The 18,754-nt window shown below is 39.3% G+C and overlaps 1 protein-coding gene across 9 annotated transcripts in view; it reads right to left on the minus strand.

Moving 5' to 3' along the window:
- The window catches only part of ATP2B2 (ATPase plasma membrane Ca2+ transporting 2), a 504,660-nt gene that overhangs the window by 356,847 nt on the left and 129,059 nt on the right, over positions 1-18,754 (minus strand). For 3 of the 9 annotated variants that reach the window (XM_074283920.1, XM_074283913.1, XM_074283914.1), the window contains exon 1: positions 10,521-11,249. The exons of the other annotated variants lie outside the window; for them this stretch is intronic. The gene's annotated coding sequence lies outside the window, so the exon portion shown is untranslated. Of the gene's footprint in view, positions 1-10,520; positions 11,250-18,754 lie in introns of those variants that run through there. 9 annotated transcript variants of the gene reach the window in all.

An 18,754-nucleotide genomic window follows, 5' to 3' on the forward strand; every position in this document is an offset into this window, starting at 1 on the left:
AAAAGGCATCTATTTTTTTATTAGATAATGTTGTTATATAGCACAGTTCCATGGAAGTAATATTCATATTAAATGCTTTAATCATACACTTATACAAACACATATGCACATATTATAGTCAACAGTTATCAGTACATTGACCAAAAAAAGAGAGTTTAACAAAAAATTTCCTGAATTTCTTCCATTTAAGTATGTCTACTCTGGCTCAAGCTAGGCTAATGCAACTGAGGCATATGCCTTGGACACACAAAACTATGGGGCATGGAAAAAATATATCAGATATACAGCATACCACGCTGTTAGGATTGATGGTGGGAAGGAAGGTGCTATTTTATAGTTTTTGCCTCAGGTATAAAGCTAATAAGGTTACAATTCATAATTCATTACAATGGCCAGTATCCCTGCCATCTGTTGTACTGGTATCTCCTCCAGGGTGACATCTCCTCATCCCAATCCAGGAAAGCCAAAGTTATGCTGGAGCATCCCATTCCTGAGGAAGGCTGGGATTCTTCTGCTTTAGGAATAGCTAAAGTTCTTCAAAAGTACCATCTAATACAATAAACACTTATTAAATTCCAGCTGTGTAAGAGGCACTATGCTATAAGCAAAGGACACAAAGATAAAACAAAAATCAGCTCCTCCCTTCAACGAGCTTAATCTACTGGAGTGATGCAGGATGTAAAAAAATGATAAGCATATACTAGATCATTTGAAGAGGGAGAGAACACTCAGGATCTGAAGGATTAGAAAGGTTTCCCAGAAGAAACAATGTATAGACTGGGTCTTAAGTGAAGCTTAGATTCTCAAGAGATGAGACAGTGCATTTCTAGGCTGGGAAAACCCCCATTCAAAGGCTCACAAGTGGAAGATGGTATACTGAATTTAGGAAATTATATCTAATTTTTTGCTGCAATTTATACTTTGTTAAATAAATCTGGAAAGAGCCAGATAGTCAAGGGCTTTGAATGCCAACCTGAGAAACTTGTGTTTTAACTTAGAGGCAATAAATAGGAAGCCTGAAGGGATGTTTTAGGAAAAGACTCAATTACACAATCAGAGGTGTCTTCAGCAAGATTATCTTGATGGCTGTGTTGAGGATAGAATGGACAGTGGAGATTGCACATCAAATTAGGAGGCAGTTGCAATAGTCTAAAGGAAAGATGATGGTAGCTTTATTGGGAGGATAAGGGATAAATGTGATGTAATATAGGTAGAATTTATGAGACATGATAACTGACTAGAGAATTATAGCTCAACATATATATTTAATCAAAATGCCTTTTTAAAGCACATATGTAAAAAGCACTTATCAAATTCTGGGGCCAAATATCTAAAATTGAAACAGTCCTACCCTCAAGGAGCTCATCATCCATTGGAAAATACAACAGGTACATAAATAAATGTACACAAAGTATATGAAAAATAAATTTGGAAGAGGGGAAGGAGAGCACACTTGAAGCTGGAGCAAGCAGGAAAAGCTTTATGTAGAAGATGATTCTATGAACACAGAGACTTACCCAGGAGGCCATCCTTGCCTCTGCTGCCACAAAGTAATGAGTCTCCTCTCCTTTTGACTTCTGCCTCCTCCTCAGGCTCCAGGAGAGCCCATGACACTCATTCCACTTGTAGAGACAATTATTATCTCAAAAGACTAGGATCTTTCTGACTCTGTAGAAAAGGATCAGGTTCCCCTTTTTCAAGGTTCTGAGCTGTCAACCCCAATCCAAGGGTAGTTTTGCTTTGATGGCAAAGTCAAACATATGTCTGGAAGTCTGCTTTCACTTTTCCAAACAGCTAATGAAGGCAGCATCCTAGAAGATAGGTCCTGACCTAGGGCTGAAAGGGACCTCCACTACCACCTAGTACAACGTGGCCTCTTTTACAAATGAGGAAATTAAAGGCTAGAAAGTGTTTATGATGTGTCCAAGATTACATGGGCAGTGAACCAGAAGACCAGAATTCAAAATCTTTTGCTTGTGCTAAACAGTCACACCCAAAAGAGTATATTTGCTTCAATTCAATTCATAGCAACATATCTTATAGGTGTACAATGTATCCAAGGTATACACCTACACTGTGCTAGAACCTGGGGATAAAGAAACAATGAGGCTTTAGACCATGACTTCAAGAAGCTTACATCTGAATCAGGAAGCATAAGTATCTAAATATTAATACAGTAAGTTTGTTGAGTGGAACTGAATTTACATAAGACAGTTATGACAAAGATGGAAATGAGAGATTCAAGTGCAATGAGAAATGAGGGTAAATTTTAACATCAGAACACCAGGTTTGATCTCAACTCTGCTATTTACAGCTGATGTGATTTTGGTCAAGTCATCCAAATTCTAGGGGCACCAGCTTCCTCAGATGGAAAATGAGGAACTTAGATTCAAAATTCAAAGGTTTTTTCCTGCTACAGCATTCTAGTTCAGGCTGCTTTGTTCTCCGGAATTGGGAGTTTTCATTTGGAAACCATCCAGCAAAAAAAGGCACTGAAAATAACCTTTCCAGGGAGCAAACCCCAGCATTTGGCCCTCCAATCATAGATTCAGAGCAGGGCTTCTCTCTCTACCTAAATGGTAGGTCCTGAGCAGGAAGAAACCAACTGAAAGGCTCCCTCCTCATTCTCCCTCCTCACCTATCTCTGAGCTCCTATTGCTTTTTCTTCAAGTCTCAGCTACAGTCCCATCTGGATAAAGTAGCTAATGAGATGCCCTGTGATTGGGAGAGGAGATTAGGTGGAAGCAGCAGTGAAGGTCTACATCTCTTATTTCATAATGTGGGGAACTCCTCCACAGATGAGTAAATGCTTAGTAAATCTCAGAGCCTCTGAAAGGTTATGTCTTCTGTTGTTCAGCCATGTCTAACTCTTCTTGACTGATACTGGAATGGTTTGCCATTTCCTTCTCCAGCTCATATTACAGATGAGGAAACTGAGGCAAACAGGGTTAAGTGACTTGCCCAGAGTCACACAATGACTCTGTAAGTGCCTGAGGCCAAATCCAGGATGGGTCTTCCTGGTTTTAGGCCTGGCCTTCTATCCACTGCAACAGCTACCTTTCCTTTAATTAATGTCTATAGGACCTGCATCTAGTATTTCACAGTAGACCCCGAAATCAAGTCTTCTTATCTCCAAGACTGACTTTCTATCCACTAACCCATGAAACCTTATGACATTATTATTATTATATAACATATATTACATAATTATTATAATAATTACTATAATAATCATAGCTCTAAAGGGAAATTCAGCTGTTTTTCTGAGGGAACTAATATAGTAAACACAAATGATAAATTCTGAGGACAGAGATAACCTAGTCTCATACTATTGTCAAAATTTACATTCTAAAACCAGCTTCCAAGGCACAGATATGTATTTCCATCCTATTGTCTGGGTAACAGGAGTTGAAAGAGGCCCTCTCTATACTTACCCTCCTTATACCTATTTGGCTCTGTGTATGTGTGTATGTTTGTGTGTGTTCGCCCCACAGAGCTCAAATTTGAGAAGGCAGGGGTGAAGAAAACAACAACTCGGGTAAAAACAAAGCTATGAAAAGGGAGAAATTACCTTATACTAACTGAAAAGACTTGAAGGTTAAAAGAAATTTGCTTAACTTCAACTATGAATAGACAGGCTGATCAAAGGGTAGTTCTTTAAGAAAAAAAAAAAGTCCAAGTTCAAAGACTAGCCAAGTTATAAATTTGGAAAAGAATAACTTCCAAATTGCAGGAAGGTCAAAAGCTACCAATTAATTCACTTTCCTTCTCAGGAATTCCTAGTAGTTCGAGTAATCTAGGCCTTTGTCATATACTGGTCTTATACCACCTAGACCTAAGAAGGCTACTTGTAGATCATTAAGGCCAAATATAGAAGCAAGAATTAGAGAACCAAAGTGAATTTTGTGAAGGCACACAGCTGGGTAGTGAACATTCAAGAACTGGACCCCAGGCCTCTCAGATGCCCAGCCTCAGTGTCCTTGCTATGACCTTATGCTGCTTCCCAAGGCACTTCCCCAATCACATCTTGGCCAGACTTGCCAGTTAATCACTGGGTCTTGCCCGAGTATTCTCCTTGTCCCCCATTCTGGAAGATATACAAATGGGCAAGGTCAGGAAGACAAGTTTGCCAATGGAAAGAAAAGATAAGGCAGCAGAAAGGCTGGGAGGGAGATGAGGGGTGGAGATCAAGAAATACTGAGAGGCCTTGGCCCATGAGCACCAAGTACAGTGGGAAAACTGGTTTCTAATTAACACCCCAGTGAATGACAGGGAAGTGTTTGAATAAGGAGCCCAATGAGCAAAAACAACAGGATCTTGACAGGGGAAGATGACAAGGCTTCTCTAGAAGACAGACATCAGAGAAGTAATGTATGTCTGCAGCAGGGAGTGAACCATAAAGACATGCACTGAGGCTGCACATTCATATGCAGAGATGTTGGGCTTGTGTACCAACACAGCACATGGAGGACAGGAAAGGAGGAAGCTTGATAAAGAAAATAGACCCTGAATGGCAGAATAGGAGACACAGATTCTAGTCTTGACTTTACTGTCAATAACTATGTGTGTATATATATTTGTGTGTGTAGGTGTGTGTGCTTGTGTTTGTGTGTGTGAGAGAGAGAGGAATAGACAACAGAGACAGAGAGAGACGCCCTGGACAAAAATCCCACGTACCTCAAGCTCTTTTTGAAAAAGTAGGGGTCAGATTAAATGGTCCCTAGGGTCCCTTCCATCTCTCATATCATATCATATACTTCCAAGTGATTATGGGAATACAAGTAAAGTCATGAAACAGACTTTGCAAAAACCACTAGATCTCCTTCAAGTCCTCCTCAAACTTCCCTTTCTGCATTAACTATCATCCTAAAAGAAAGAGGCCTCCAAGAGGAATTCAATCTGATTTGGAACAGGAAGACTGAATCCACTGTTCCCAGTGCTTCCAACCTTCAAAGGATTCCTCTGGAGGAGATTGTAGTTACTACAAGATCAGAGCAATACATGCAATAAAGTGACATCTTCTCAATTACATATTATCAAAAGACAGGATTCCTAGTAGGAACAATACCACCAGATGCAGACTGGAAAGGAAAAATATAGCATAGTGCAAAGTTTCTTAAACTATGGTTCACAGCCTCATATGGAGTCTCATAACTGAATGTGGGGATCGCAAAATTATGATTTATTATCAGTAAATGTTTGATTGGTAAGCCTATTTTATATATCAATATACTTGGGGTTATGTAAAATATTTTTGGACAAAAAGGATTGTAATCCCTTTTGTAATCCTGTAATCCCACTTCTAAGTGGGCAAAGTTTAAGAAGTTTGTAATAGTAGATAGAGGGCTACCAGGTTTGGAATCAGAAAGATATCAATTCAAATCCCCATTCTGACAGTAACTAGATGATCCTGAGAAGTCACTTTACAGATCTGTTTCCTCATCTGAAAAATAAGAATTATAATATTTGAGGTATCTGCCTCAGGAGGTAGAGGCTCAAATGAAATAGTTTCCATAAAATATTTCACAAACTTTAAAGCACTATACTGGGTGTCCCAAATTTCTTAAGGTAGTTTTAAGCTTTAATGAGCTCAAAACTGCCCTAAACCTTTGGGAACACCCCATATAAATGGCACTAATTTATTTTATTCCCCCAGATCTGTGATTTCACCTGTAGAAGGTAAGACCTTCTCTATAATAATTAAGATGACAGCTTTCTCTGCAAAGCAGAGGCTTGGAGAATCTCTAGGGTCACTGAGGGGTCTAGTTATAGGCAGTAAGAATCTAAGGAAGAACTTGAATCCTAGTCTTAACTCCACAGCCAGATTTCCATTCAGAATACCTCAATGTATCTTAAATGTCAGCTATTGTCAGCAAAATTCCTGAGAAAAACATGGGGGTGGGAAGAGAATGGAATTATACAAATACTAGGGATAATCCCTCCCCTGGGAGGAATTATGGATACAAATCTATTTATACATAATCTCTGACAGCAGGTTATTGAAACAAAAGGCAAGGTTGGCTCCAAGATGATGGGAAAAGAAAGCAGTGTATTGAATTCTAGGCATGAGTCTCAAGGGATCCAAGTTTCCTTCCTTCAGAGAGAGAGAGAGAGAGAGAGAGAGAGAGAGAGAGAGAGAGAGAGAGAGAGAGAGAGAGAGAGAGAGAGAGAGAGAGAGAAGGAGGGAGGGAGAGAGAGAGAAAGAGGGAGGGAGGGAGGAAGAGGGAGGGAGGGAGGAAGGGGGAGGGAGGAAGGGAGGAAGGGGGAGAGAGAGAAGGAGAGAGTTCCTGCCATAAATCTCCCCAATTCTCAGGCCAGTTGAACAGAACTGTTTCTGTGAAGTGATAATATGCCTCCTCTCCCAGATCCATCTGGCTGTTAATTATAAGGATCATGGAATTAGAGATGGGGGGAGTAGGATTTAGAGAAGCATAGATTTTTCAGCTGAAAGTGACCTTAGAAGTCATTTTTCTCCCATCTCCATATTTTATAAAAGAGGAAAATGCAGAGTGAAGAGGTTAACTGAATTTCCCAGAGTTTCACAGTTAGTAAGGTACACAGTTTGAATTTGAACCCAGGTCCTCTAATTCCCAATGCAGTGTCCTATGATGTAACTGCTCTCATTGAACACACTCGGAAGATGGACTCTGCTAATCACAAAGGAACCAAGATGAGTCCATTTCTTTTTCTCTGAGTTCAGGAACAGTACTAGATGAAGAGATCTTTCTCTGTTTCTCCTCCCTTAAACATTCGTTCAGTGATTTGAAAACAGGTTCAATGCAATGAGCACAACACAATAGTTTTATAATTCAGAAAACCTGAATTCCTACAGCACTGCCATTTAATAGCTGTATGACGAATAGCAAATGACTTCAACATTCAGGTTCTCCTTATTCATCTGTAAGATGGGGATCAGGATATTCTCCTTACCACTAGAACTGTATAAAGCATTGTCATCTAGTCATTTTTAGAATTAAATAATAATTAAGTAAACAAATAGTTATTACATATCTAATATATGCCAGGAACTCAGTGAAAGGCTGGGAATATAGACACAAAAATGAAACCATCCTGGCCATCAGAAAGCTTATAACAGCTGACAATGATATAGCATTTTGTGCAGCCCCTGTTCCTTACAGGAAAGGAAACAGTCTTAGAGAGATTAAAGAACATATCTGCCATCACATAAGGAGGGATTTGAAGTCATACCTTCCTGACTTCAGCTCTCTGCTTACTATTCCCAATGGCCTCTTTTAGATACCAAAATTCATTTGAACCTCACAACACCCCTAGGTAGGTGCTATCATCACCCCTATATTACAGACAGGTAAACTGAGGATCAAAGTGGTATAATAGTTAAAGTATTGGACTTGGACTCAGACCTGAAATCAAACTCTGTCTCAGATGCTTAATCCCTGTGTGACCTTGGAAAAGTCATCTAACTATTTAGTTTCCCTATCTATAAAATAAGAACAATGATAGTTCATCCTTTAGAGGGCTGTTGAGAAAATTAAATAAAATCATACATGAAAAGTATTTTTCAAACATTAAACTGCTACTTTTTTTTGGTAGGGGGCTATGTAAGACCAAAGATGTAAAGGTAGAAGAGACATAAGAAGCCACTTAGTACAATCTCTTTATTTTACAGATGAGGAAAATGAAGATCAGAGAGATCCCTTGACACAGATAATCGATGTTGGAAGCAAGGTTTTGAACCCAGGACTTCCTAACTCTTAGCCAATTATTCCATGCAGCCTCATGGCTCACAATTTTCATAAAAGCATTGTGAAATGGGTGCTGCAATCATTCCAATTTTACAGCTGAGTAAACTGAGGCTCTGAGAGGTTAAGTGATTGCCCATGGCCACATAGCTAATAAATATGGGTGATAGGATTCAAAACCAAGGCTCTCATATGCAGAAGTATTCTTTCCACTACTCCATGTTGCCTCAAAGGACCTATATTTTCTTGGGGAATCTATATCCCCAAAACCTTGTACTATGCTCAATCTTCCTCCCCAACTAAAATGGAAAAGATCCCAAGAATCAATCGTAGCCCCTTACCCACAAGCCCTTAGGAGAACTGAATAGTCACAAAATCAAATAGGTGAAAAAAAAAGTCACCCTCCCTCACCTGGACCAAAAAAAAGGTCTGTGTTCTGATGAGCTGAGGAGAATTCAGACATCAAATCACCAGGCAAGACACTCTTTCCTAAACACCAATTTCTGCAGTTTAAAACCAACTGTCCAAAACAACTGCATCCATAATCCCCATAGTCAGTGGAAGAACAAGAGGGTCAAGGGAGCCTCAGGCCACAGCTGAGTAGCTCATGATTAGAGAGCACCATGCAACTGACTGGTCTGCCCTAAATATGATAACAATCGTAACAGACACTGACTCACAACCATTCCGCTGGCAAAGCCTTCCCCATGCATTATCTTCTTGAACCTCTTCTGAGGCAAAACGTAATAACCCTGCAGCTCTGATTAGCTCCCATCTTCCATGCAAGGAAGCTGAGGCACAAAGAACTTATTAATAACACTAGCTAACATTTACATAATGCTTTTAGATTTGCAAAACAATTGTTGGTGGAGTTGTGAACTGATCCGGCCATTCTAGAGAATAAGTTGGAACTATCCCCAAAGAGCTGTCAAACTGTGCATACTCTTTGATCCAGCAGTGTAATTTCTAAGTCTGAATCTCAAAGAGATCATAAAGAAGGGAAAAGACCCGCATGTACAAAAATGTTTGTAGCAGCTTTTTTTGAGTGACGGCAGGGATGCCCATCAATTGGGGAATGTCTGAATAAGTTATGGTATATGAATTTAAGGGAATATTATTGTTCTATAAGAAATGGCCAACAGGATGATTTCAGAAAGGTCTAGAGAAACTTACCTGAACTGATAAGTAAGCAGAATCAGAATATTATACACAATAACAAGATTAGTGAAGATCAACTCTGATACACTTAGATCTTCTTAGCAATACAGGATCCAAGACAATTCCAATAGACTTGGGATGGAAAATGTGATCTGCATCCAAAGAAAGAACTATGGAGACTGAATGCAGATCAAAGTGTACTATTTTCACCTTTTTTGTTTGCTTTTTCTTTGTTGTGGTTTTTCCCTTTGTTTTGATTTTTCTTTCACAACATGACTAATGTGAAAATGTGTTTAAAATGATTGTACATGTATAACCTACATCAGATCGCTTGCTTTCTTGGGGAGGGGAAGGTAAGGGAGGAAGAAAAAAAATGGAACTCAAATTCTTACAAAAATGTTTGTTGAAAACTGTCTTTACTGTAATTGGAAAAATAAAACACAATTTTAAAAGATTTGCAAAGCATTTTACAAATATTATTTCATCTTACCAATGAGGAAACTGAGGTAGACAGAGATAAAGTGATTTGCCCAGAATTATACAGCTAGCAAGTGTTTGAAGCTGGATTTGAACTCAAGTTTTCCAGACTCCATATCTATCACTCTGTCCATTGTGTGATTTGGATATCTGAGATTAAGGGACGTGTCCACAGCCATATAGCTAGTAAATGTCAGAGGTTCTCTATTAGTCTCTGGTGCTTTAATCAATGCCTTAGGATAACTGAACTAAATGAAATAATTATGAAAGAAAAGTCCAAGCAGCAAATACTGAGTTTTATTTTTTGCCTTCCTTCACTTCAATCACCAGAAGGAGCAAACTCACAGAGAGACATTGTTTCAAGGCCAAAGAGACAGTGGATGCCTCTAGTTTGAATAGCATTCAACGCGATATCAATCAATTAAGCTGCATTTATTAAGAGCCTATTATGTGACAAACACTAAACCGGCACTAGTCAAGAGATCTGAGATCATAAGAGAATAGATTAAGAGCCAAAAAGGACTACAGAAATCATCGATCTCTTCATTTTTCTCATGATGAAATAAACAATACATGATAGGACTGGGATTTGAAATCAGGTCTTCCTACTTCAAATATGATACAATAAGTCACTGTGTGATACTGGATAAATCTCTTCTCTATGAATCTCAGCTTCCTTATCTATAACATTTGGGAGTTGGACAAGAGATCACTTAAGTCCCTTCCCAGTTTATCATTCTGAGATTTGGAAACCAAAACAGATTCTATGGTCTAAGAGCTCACATCCAGACTGAGCCTCAGTAGGATTCTGCTCCCCCCCACTCCTCACCCCTGCTGCTGTGGTTTCTTCTCTACCCTTTTAAGGGCATGACTGAGCAAGGCCACTCTCCAAGAAATGCCATTCAATACTCTCCCCAAAGTGAAACTGCCCATGATCCTATCTACAAGTAGAGTTAGAAATTTCTCCCCAGTCCCTCACACACAACAATGCCCTGATCACAACAATCCATTTGGCACGCCAGTGTGAAGAATATTTCACTGCAAACCCATCTCCTCTGAAGGTCAAGCCACCACCTGATCCCTACACTCAAACCCCAGAAGGAAATCTAGGAATAAGCTCCCCAGCACTCTGTTTCACTCAATAAGATAGACCCAGACTCATACCCAGAATCATCTGATATCAGCCACAAGTCTCCGGGTCTCTCTCTGGATAGGGACAGATCTTGAGTTCTTGGCCACTCTGAACAAGGCAACCAGATCAAGGAGAGCTGCCTCCACCTCTTCCTTTTGGTTCCGAAGCGCCGGGAGGGGAACGTGGTGAAGGACGGGTGCCAGCCAAGTGTGACTACCATAAGTCCCAGGCTCACAACTTGGCAAAACATTTGCCCCTGCCAAAGACAACAGGGCTTGATGGGGTAATTCTCAGTTCCCCCGATTTCCTTCTCATTTAACCCGGGCTACTGTTCAAATAATGTTTCTGATCCTATCAGCAAAATGACTTCATCCTCCATTACCTGGAACTTCTTTTGTTCTAAGGACTTACTGTAATTTAGGACTGTACACTATGAACAATGAGAGCAGGGGGGAAAGAGATTCAGATTTATTTTATAAACTCAGCCAGGCCCAGGGAACGGAAAAGTCAAATGGGAACAGGTCACATGAGCCAGTCACTGGAGAGATTCCAGGAAGGTACCTAGCTGGACCCATGGGGGAGGGAAAGTCCTTGTTACAGCAACAATGAATCTCCTCTAGGAAGCCTTTCAGGACTAATGGGAAAAGAAAGAGGAAGCACATTTCTCCTACCCTGTCCTGTGCCTAGGGTTCAAATCCCACTTCAGACACTTTACAAGTGGGTGACCATGAGCAAACTATCCTCAGATTCACCTTCTATAAAATACTAGGGTTGGAACAGACACTAAGGTATCTTCCAATTATTGATGGCCTTATAACTCTTTCTCATTGTCCCATAATATGCCCTTCCATCCTTCCTCAACCCACACAAAAGGTAAGCACACTAATTTCTATACAAATAATCCCTCACTTATTTGTATCATGAGAGAATGAACTGTTCCACACAGATGAATTTGCCAAATAATTGAAGCATAACTTTTTAACAGCCAAGTCACTTTTGTATTTGACCCATGAATGAAAACAAAACTTTAAAATATATTTCCTACTTTCTTGTTTAAAAAAAAGTGTTCTCTGGGAAGTGAATGTAAATTGTTAGCACTACTTTCTATCTACCCAGGTTACTTATACCTTCGGAATCTAATACTTAATGTGCAACAAGAAAATGGTATTTACAGGGGGGGATAATTTGGGAAAATGAATACAAGGGATAATATTATAAAAAAAATTACTCATGCATATATACTGTGGAAAAAAATTCTAAATAAAATTAAAAATATAAAAATAAAATTTAAAAAAGTATTCTGAATTCAATTTGATCTTTCCTTATTGACTTGGCTGGAAGGAGGGAGTGGAGTCATCAATTAACAGACTGCACTAGAATATAGCAATACCTTAAAGGATCTCTTATTGCTACATTAAATTTTTTGAGTTCTTGTGTCTACTTTTTTAAAAAAAATTTCCTGCTTTTTATTTTTTTTATTTGTAAATTCTTTTTGTATTTTGTTTAATTCTTCTCTCACTGTCAACTGCCATCAGTTTTTCCTACTGTCTGTTAAGATTTAGCTGATCTCATCCTTCTAATACACTGCTATTAAATTGCTATGGCTAGGAAATAGGGTAACCATGAATATTAGAATTGTATGTAAAATAAGAATCAATTCTGAAAGAGAATCTGAGGTATTCTCCAGTGACTAAGGAATGACTTCTAAGGCACACCCATTTGTAACATAAAAAGAAAACTTCTAGCCCTCAGAGAGGAGAAAAGGTAAGTGACACAGGAAGAAATATAGGCAGTAGAAAAACAAAATCTATCAATAAAATATTTTAAGGCTTCTGAGTAGCTAACATAGCTCTTTTTTGGATTTTCTGCTATATTCCAAATTGAAAAGGTTACCAAATCAATTACTTCTGGATGAATAAATTGTGATCAATGTTTTTTTTTCTCCCACAGGAGAATTTTCTCATGTCTCAAATCATCTCTTGTAGCCCAAGGCACACTACAACTATGTACAACTATGTATGGATAAACCTGCCTAGTGCAGCCCAAAGACAAGTGGGGGAAAGTCTCAAGTCAATGTCTTCCTTTGTCTGGCCTCATTGACTTCTGTGTCCCACAGTGGGCTGGTCCAAGTTTGGCAACTAGAAACCAATCAGACCGTCTCCTGCATTGCCAGGCTACAGGGGACAGTGAAAACACCCAAGAATAACGTAGAAGTTGAAATTATGCCAACCTTATTAATCAAACACAACAGTAGTCTCTACATATAAGAGAATAGGCTCACAAGCTCCACAGATTTCCGTGTGTTTCTGGTCACACGGGGGTCAGCTATCATCAGATTCTAAGGAGTACATATTGCATCGAGGTAGAAGGGAGTTGAAAGCATAGAACATAGCATAGAATGTGATTATGAGGGCTGATAATAGCAATAACAATAACTAACATTTATGTTGTGATTACTATGTGTCAGACACTGTGTTAAGCACTTTATAATTATTATCTCATTTGATTTTTCACCTTGGGAAAGCAGGTGCTATTTTTTTATATAGAGAGAGAAATGTAAATGAATAGAGATGAAATGACTTGCCCAGTGTCATATAGCTAGTAGATGTCTGAGACCAGATCTGAACTCTGATCTCCTTGGCCTGGCTCCAGGCTACTTAACCATGACACTACTTTGCTGCATCTTTCTGGTTATTGACTCCATGTCCCCAACAGTGGATTTTCCCTCACTCTCCCAATCTAGCTTTAAGCCCCCCTTCTTTCCAACATTCCAGTTCCCTCATTTACAAACAGTACCCCTTCACACCTTTGGTCACAACATTCACCTATGGAACCTTACTAATCCTCCCCAAAAAAGTCTCATCTCCTCTGGGGTATCTTCCCCTACTATACAGTCCTTGTGACTCTCTCCTTCTCTGGAGCATGTGTTATAAGGAACAAGGCAGTGGCTCTGGAGTCACTGGCCCTCTGCCACCCCGTACAAACCACTTTTCCCCTATGGACTTGGTTTTCTCATGCAAAATGAAAAATGACTCCAAGAAGACTTCTTCAAAATTCATTTCAGTGCGGACATTCTTAACTATAAAGTACAATTTTCTAAAAGTTTGTGTTCTGAAATTTATTCCATCTTTGATAGTCTATAATCAATCAGTCTCTGGCTGGGATATGATGTAATTGACACTGTTCAAGGTGATAAAAATACAAAAGATCTCCTTCCTCAGATCCTTTGTCCCAGTGGTCCCTTCTGAACTTTTACCTTTGCTCTTTAGAAGTCCTAGCTTCCTCCAAAGCTCAAGCAGTACTTCTGGTACAAGCTTTTTAATGATGCCCCTGCCACCTTCAGCAACTAATTTCTCTCCCTTCCCATTATCTTGGATTTATTTTGTAACTATTTAATACACGTATATGTGTACATTTCATATATACATTCTCCCTCCACAACTCCCCAGGAGAATATTAGCTTGTTCGGGGCATTAGCCATTTAATTTTTTTCTTTTTATCTCCAGTGATTGGCTCATAATAGATATTTGACTAATATCTATTAAGGATTGATTTAAAAGCTTAATTCTGTCCTTTCCTCAACTGTCCTGTTTTTTGAAATGTCCATGTATGAGTTTTGCCTCCAAAAGTTAGACTGTATTGAGAGCTCCCTGAGGGCAGGTCTTCTTTCTGGATGCCCCTAGTGCCCAGCGCAAGGTCCTGCATGTACTAAGGACCCAGAGTCTATTTGCTTGAGAAGTTGACAGATTGAAAGCAATGATTGGCAATCAAATTTCAATGTTTAGATGTAGGTTTGAGAATAGCCAGATTAATCTTTGAACACCCTGGAATCGGCAATTAGCATACAACCTATCAGGAAATGAATTGTCATAGCCATTCATTTGAAGAAAGCTTATCAGATCTCTTTAAAGCTCAGCGGAAATGCCCCTCATTCAAGAAGGCCTTTTTTTTAAACACTGTTATTTATTTTCTGTATAACTTGTATATATTTATCTATGCCCTTGGTGTATCATTTGAGCAAAGTGTGAATTTCCTGAGGACAAGAACTGTCTTTTTAGTGTTGTCCCCTCAGTGCCTAATATAGTGTTTGGCATCTAAGAGCTATTTAATCAATGACTATTGACCAATTCATTGACATCATAGCACAATGATTCTCTTATTTCCCTCTTGGCTCTACTCCACTGGCCATCTCCATCACACCTCAGGATCTACTTCATTCTGCAAGATCACTTCAGTCCTGGAGTTCAGCTCTAATGCCTTTGCTCCTGGGGCTGCTCTCCTACAATCAGAAGGCACTCAGACCCTCCACTCAAGGAAGCCACACAACTTAGCCATATCTTGGCTGTACTCTTCTGGATTTATCTATCATGCCATCAATAAGAAGAAGTGGTATCTTCCTCCTTCCTTTCTATTTAGTTTCCTTTTGTGGTTATCTTCTCCCTTTAGATTATTAGAAGTTCCTCAAAGTCAAGAACTGGCTTTTATTGGGGATTTTTTATTACTTATTTTGGTTTTATTAACCAAAATAAATAATATTTTTTGCTCAACTAAACTTAGCAAAACTATTTAGTCTTTAGGTTCTTAATAAATGTTTATTAACTAAGACACTTGCATATAGTAGATGCACAATAAATGCCTTCTAAAAAGTTCTATCTAGAAAGATAATGTTTTTATCCTTCATTTTCAAAGAGGTCCAACAATATGGCTGGTGATGTTATAGCTTCCTGTGAGGGAAGGCCAGTCCCACCTTCTCTTCCTGAATCATCAAAGATCACTGGCAGGACAAAGGTCTAGATGACAGGTGATTGCTTGGGATACAAAGGGTAACCTTGGTGTGTCTGATGCCAAACCAAGCTCTAAGTTCTCTACAGAGCCTGCTTTAGTCATCTTCACAGCCTTGGAACAGATTATTCCCATCTGCCCATTTTACCAGGGAAAGTCTTCATATGCTTGGGGTGGACATCAGCCTAAGTCACCCATGGGTTTGAGGACCTGGTTGAGTAGTCCCTCTGCTGAAATGATTTACCATGGTGTGCATACTACAGCTTCTTGGAGCCATAGGTGAGAGTTGGGTGCATCAGGTGGACACTAAAGGTGGATGAGCAACACTCTCACTAAGTCCTCCTGAACATTCAACACTCCCTGCTGGAAAGATATAAAGAATGCAGTTGCCCTATAAGGTTTACTGGGGAGAGGGAAAACACATTATCAAAGACTGAGAAAACCTTTTGGTTAGCACTGAAGGCCAATACAGAAAAGGAAAAAGAAAAGAGTAAGCATCTTTGCTGCAAGGGAAAGCATGGATGTATCCTGGTGCGTCCTGTATGTTCATACTAGGACCATGGTAACTATGGAAGACTATCAACTTGGGGATCAGAGGGGCCTTTCTATTTCAACTGGGTTCCAGAAGTTCTAAGGCTTCATTTCAGGTAGATTAAAAGGGAAAAGCAAAACTTGCCTCTGAAGAATTTTGTCTCTTTACCTTCTCCTTCCTCCAGAGCCTCTTCATAACTGATCTCTGCTCAGTGCTAACAAAAAGAGTCTCACCTCATTTACTCAAGCATATCTTCTACCCAGAGACCGCACTGTTATAATCAGAGAAGTATATAAAATGGTTGCTCCTGCAATAAGACCTCATGAGTTTGGACTATTGGGGGCAGTAAGAATTAGTGACAAACCAGTTTGTTTGTTTGTTTTAATATTGCTTTAGTCTTTACTTTCAGGTACTAAAAGGACCACTGGACTAGAGTTGGTCTGTAGAGGTCCAGCTTTAATGAATAGACAGCGACCCTTTATAATGAACACCTCCTTGGTTTGTGAGTAAATTGATACTTTGAAAATTCTTGAGGGGGCCTTGAAAGCAATCTGTTCTCAGAAATGGTTTAGCTAGTTTTCTCACAATAGGCTTCCACTATTAATTTGATCAACAAGCAAAGAGAAGGCACTAATTCTAAAGAGAAGAGGACAGAATGAAAGGGTTTTATTTTATCTTACACTAGTACTACAGGCCAGGAGTCTAATCCCAGCTCCCCATTTACTAACCGTGTGACCCTGGCCAAGTCAATTCTGCTCTGAGTTTACGTTCATCTGGATAATGAGGGTATTGTGAAAGATGATCTTTAGAGCCCCGTTGGGCACTGAGCTTCTCTGACTTGTTTATCTTGGCCACTGTACTCAGGAAAGCCATTCTAGGAAATCCACTTTGCAGATTTCCTTCAAGGGCTGACAAGCTGACCTTCACTAGTCATCATAAATGTTTGTTACTAAGGAAAGATTTCCTGAAAAAATTAATGGCATAAACAAAATTATAGAGAAAGTGAAGTCTAGCCAGCTTAAAGGGCTCAGTGGTTTTTAGTGGCTAGATTAAGAACTGAAGTGACCTTTAAGAAGAAAATCTTGGTTGTGTTAATGTTAGTAACTCAACAGATACAGAACACTTTATGATTACAAAGAACTTAACATGCCTTGATTCATTAGATGCTCACAACAGCCCTGAGAGGATAATAGTGCAATCACGGCTATTTTCATCTCACAATTGGAGAGAGGGAATAAGCATTTATTAAGTTCCCACTATGGGAAGTTTTCTCAGCAGAGATACTGGAAGGGTTTGCCATTTCCTTCTCTGACTCATTTTATTGATGAGGAAACTAAGGCAAATAAGGTTAAATGACTTGGCCAGGATCACACAAATAGTGTGTGATGAGTGGTGCAGGATTTGAATTCAGGAGGATGAGACTTTCTGATTCCAGATCCACTACTTTATCCATTACATGTCCTAATTGACCAGAGGAATAATAGTGCACCTACCTTCCAGGGTTGATATAAGAATCAAATGAGATAATAGTGAAGCATTTACTAGCCACTGTATAGTAGGTAGTCTATAAATATTATAAAACAGAAATAGCCTCAGTGTCAGGAAAACCTGGATTCAAATCCTGCCTGACACATAATAATTGACAAGTCAAAAACTCTGAGGATCTCAGGCAATTCTCTAAGTCAAAATTCAATAACTGAGGTGCAAGAAGGAAGAAAGTTTTCACATTAGATATCACTTATATCAGTGAAAGTGTAAGTCTGAACCATAAAAAGGAGAGGGGGAGGACAGATCTAAGAAAAGCGTCAAGCCCATGATGGGTGGAATGTCCTGTTGCAAAACGGGTCCATCCCCACCCACCAACTTCCTTCCCTTCCCCAATAGTCCTGGCCAACTCTCATGCATCTCCTTTTAAGGAGCGTTTGGTTTTCAGCAATCTTACTAGCCCAGGAGCCACAAGAACATCTACCCAGGTACAAACTCAGGGTGGTACAATGGAGAAAGTGCTTAATATGGAGGCAGAGAACCTGGGCTCAAACCCTAGATCTTTTCTGTATGATGTTTGGCCAACTCATTTCATTCCTTTAAACTTCATTTCCTCCTCTACAAAATGAAAGGATTGGCTGAGGGGAAAGCTAATGTCCTTTCTAGCTCTTGAGAGACCTATGAGACCTCCTTCCCCCCCACACACACACACACATGGTATGTGAACCTGGCCAAATCACTTAACTGCTAGTCCACAAGCAGCTCCCTAGGACTGATCTATCAGTAATCCATTATATATTCAGCAATGAAAGATCCTTCTATGTAAAGAATACTGTGCATTTCATCATGAAGATGAATCTTTTCCTTAGGGAAACTTTTTGACAACTAGCTTTATATGTATTTTAAGAATCTCAAAGCTTTAAATGTTAATTTATTTAATCCTCACCACAATCTTATGAGTTAGGTACTGTTACTATCCCCATTTTATAGATAAGGAAACTAGTATTGAGAATGGTCAAATGATTTGCCCATGAATCACACAGCTAATAACCATCTGAAGTAGAACTTGAACTCCGGTGTTCCTGACCCATGCTCTATCTGACCCCAGTTATCCATCTGGCTGCCTCAATGTAGTTTGAAGATAATCCTCAAGAAGGTCATCTTTCCTAGAGTCATTCCCCAGTTTATGCAATGGACAAATATTTAGCCTCAACAAGTTTCTAACAGAGGAGATTTACTCTCAACAAACCAACAGACTAAAGGGGGAGATTTGCCTTCAATGAGCTTACAGCCTAATAAGGAAAATTTACCCTTAAACTTGAAGTCTAATAGGGGAGATTTACCCTCAATAAGCTCACAGTCTAATAGGGGAGATTTACCCAATGAGCTTACAATCTAATGAGAAATTTACCCTCGATGAGCTTATAACCTTAGAGGGAAGATTTACTCGATAAGTTTACAATCTAA

The sequence above is a fragment of the Sminthopsis crassicaudata genome, chromosome 1 (assembly GCF_048593235.1).
Source record: "Sminthopsis crassicaudata isolate SCR6 chromosome 1, ASM4859323v1, whole genome shotgun sequence".
In the NCBI taxonomy this organism is placed as follows: domain Eukaryota; kingdom Metazoa; phylum Chordata; class Mammalia; order Dasyuromorphia; family Dasyuridae; genus Sminthopsis; species Sminthopsis crassicaudata.